Here is a 3,597-nt window from a genome sequence, read left to right as displayed (position 1 = left end):
CTAGCACTTTCGGAGCAGCTGTGCAGAAGCAAAACTGGGCTGGAGCAGGGCTAGGTGGTTGCAGTTGATGACTGGACCATCCCACTGTTAATCTATTAAAAGCGATCTATCCGGAACCCCAATCTGTGCCCGCATTTACGAGAAGGTTCTAAGTGTGTCACACATGCTGCAGTAGAGGGGAAGGAGATGAAAAAGGGCCAGGTGTCTGCAAGGGTCATTAAAACCTGCAGACCAAGTCCAACATCAGTCGTTCATCATTCCCAGATATTACAGTTGGTCAATGAGTTACAGGTCTCTTAGACTATATATATATATATATATATATATTTATCTGTGCATGACTTATTCAGACTGTTTCCTTAACTGCCTTTCGGGGATGCATTCGGGGCTGGTTCCCAGAGGTGCAGAAAGTCCCTAGGGATATTAATTGGTTTTCCTTCTTCGAAGAAATCAGGTTTCAACAAAACCCGGCGTCAGTCAGTGCAAAGGGGGGATTTATTCCAGTCGTGGGTGCCTTAAGAGCCGGCAAAGTGGGTGTGTCAAGTTCAGTGCAGGATGGTGAGATTAGACACCCCCATTGGACAACCCCCTTGGGCCATCCAAGGTGCTGGGCTGTGGAAAAGGAGGCCCTCAGTGAAAGCACAGAAGCCCGCAGTTCTGCCCAGCCTGGAATGCATGGCAGTGGATTGCCAGCTGTGGGGTTCTAACCCGAGCTAGGCATGGGAGCGTGGATCCAGCAAGCGGATCGTGGGGAGATGGCAATGGAGCACAATGGAGTAGCATGGTCTCAGAGTGCCTGATGACTGGACTCGCTGTAACTATTACAGAGCTCCCTTCAAATGAAATTTAGAGAAGCTGGGTAGGGATGGTGTAACCCCTACTTCCATCCCACTCTGCTCAGAGTGTAAATTAGTTCCCAGCAGCTCCTCTATGCCCACCCCTAGGATCTCCTCCTCTGTGACTCCCCTTCACCCACATGCCCCACCATTGGGATGCAACTGGTCACATCAGGGGCCAGGGGCACACGACGAGGCCCCAGATCCTTGGTGCTGGGCCGGGCAGCAGCGTCTGGTGTGTGCAGTGGGGAGGGATATCCCTTCTTCCCCTCTTGGCGCAGCACAGAGGTAGTTTGAGAAGATGGGGGCCAAGGGAAAAGGAGGAAGAGGAAGTAGCTGCTGCTGCTACTGCCTGGAGGCTGGGGGAGAGTCTGCAGGTGGCAGCAGGTGTCTCTGCCTGAGTTTGCCTCCTGCTTCTTACTAGCTGGTTCTGGGGTGCAACCGATCATGCATTTAAGGTGTGAACGCTGTGCTGACCTGGTGCATAGATCACCCCACTGCCGAGCCTGGCCAGGCTGACTCAGCTCCTCTCTGCTGACTTCGCTGTCCATGCAAACAATGACTCGTGGGGGTTAGTTCAGTATCTCAGGGCTGCCATGGACGGACCCAGCCATTTTCTGGCTCTGCACTTAGAGCAGGCCACAAGCTGGCAGTCATAGAGCAGGTGGAGGTTACATCCTGGCCATGGGCAGACTTTCCTTCACTTGGTGAGAGCCTGTTTCAATGGGCCATCCTCTGAGATTAAAGGAACCAGTCCACTCCCAGGGGGTTCATGGACACCTTCCTCCGAAGCATCTGGAACTAGCCCTTGTTGGAGACAGGATAGTGGACTAGATGGATCACAGGTCTGACGTTCCCTCCTTCCTAGAGAACTGCTTCACGCAGATACCTTGTTACATCGCCATTCAGAAGCCAATGCAGACTCCCGATTGGTTTCTAGGTGGGATTGATAGCGTCAGTTTTGATCCATAAAGCCCTGAACAGTTTGGGACCTTGTTACTCCTTACGTCTCCATGCTACACCATCACAGTTGCAATTTGCAGGGGCCCAGAAGCCAACAGCCACCCAGCTTAAGCCAGTGGCAAGGGACATCTTCCATCTAAGGAGCCTAGATACACGTACTCACTCCTCCTCCTTTGTTCCAAAACAGCCCAGAATGGATGAGCTCCAGACTTATCTTGTGCCCCAGCTTTTTCCCAAAGGGGCGAGTTAAGGGATAAGGGTTGGTTGGCTGGAGGAGCCAATTAAGTTGGGGAAGTTCAGTGAACTGGGTGATTTATATTTCAAAAGATGGGGTCAGTGGGCAAGTGTTTATGCGAAGATTATTTCTATAGCCATATGTACATTATACAGCTTTGCTTTACAAGCACCTAGGATCCTGGAGAGGTACCTTATAATGCCAGATAAAACTGTATAATACAATAAAATCACTTGTTTTCAACCCTGTTCCCAACATTGCATTTCAGATGGCCTCTGCTTCTTTACCCCTCTCCAGCTCTCCTACAGTTGCCCCTTAAATAGATACCTTTGTATGATATGCATCAAATACATAGAGTCCCATTACTCTCATGGTTGTAGTCGGGCTGCTCACAACATTAATTCACAAACTGTGTTGAAAGTGGGAAGTTGTTTCCAAGTTGCAGCCTTTGAAACAGCTGCAGTTCTGGTTTTTCCCCCCCAAACATACCTTTTCATTATTTACCAGGTTTTTGATAACCAAAAAAAAAAATCCAATAATTATTTCAATAGCAATTGCATGTGTGTCATGCACCCTGGCTTCTGCACTCATAGGGTGGGTTTGTAAACACAGTTGTATATGTTCTAGCTGAGGCTCCATTTTACTAATATTTTCTTTGTCTGTCTTGTTTGGACTGTAAATTCCATAGGGCAGGGACTGTCTCTCTCTATGTTTGAGCAGCCCGGGGCCTCACTCTGAGTCAGGAAGTGACACTATCATTCAGAGCTGCTAGATCTAGGGGTTGAGGGGGTGCAGTAGCACACCCTGGCTTGAAGTGGTTTCCATCATATAGAGGGTTTATAGTTTGCTTCAATGGCTCTCACCACCCCCACAATACACATTGGTCCAGTGCCCATGATTTTTAAGTGAGGTAAAACTTGGGGTATGCCAGACAAAGGGGTACAGTAGTCTGGAAAGGTTGAGAACCACTGAGTTAATGGACTTTTCCTCTTCAGTTAAGAAGCGGAGGCTCACACTCCAGATGACCTGGTGCGATCCCCACTGACGATCCCAGCCAGGGATGCCATTACATTAAGCACCTGCATTAGGACTCCATGGGGAAACTACAGGGTTATTTGCACAGTTGTCCTTTGTACATAACATTCTATCTACACTATATTGCTGTAGCACCATAGGGTAGACACTTCCTTCTGCAATGGAGGAGGTTCTTCTACTGATGTAGGAAATCCACCCCCACATGGCAGGAGCTAAATTGACATAAGAATTCTTCTGGGGGCCTGGCCACATCTACACCAGGGGTACAGTACTCTGTGGTGTGAATTTGTTATACCACTGAGCAACATAGCTCAGGCAAGTTAAGTTTTAAAGTGTTGACTAGCCCATAGAAAGCACTTTGTAAAGTGATGCAGAATCCTTGATTGCAAACTAATGATTTCACTTACTAGAGCCCTGGAAGGTAGATAATTAAGTACTTATCCATCCCCATCAAGGAGCCTAACCCCCCCATACATTCCCCCCCACCCCATCTTTTTTTCCTTTGCAGATCTCCTATTTAAATTTTTA

The sequence above is a fragment of the Dermochelys coriacea genome, chromosome 25 (genome assembly GCF_009764565.3).
Source record: "Dermochelys coriacea isolate rDerCor1 chromosome 25, rDerCor1.pri.v4, whole genome shotgun sequence".
NCBI classification, from domain to species: Eukaryota; Metazoa; Chordata; order Testudines; family Dermochelyidae; genus Dermochelys; species Dermochelys coriacea.
This window is presented reverse-complemented; position numbering follows the sequence as displayed.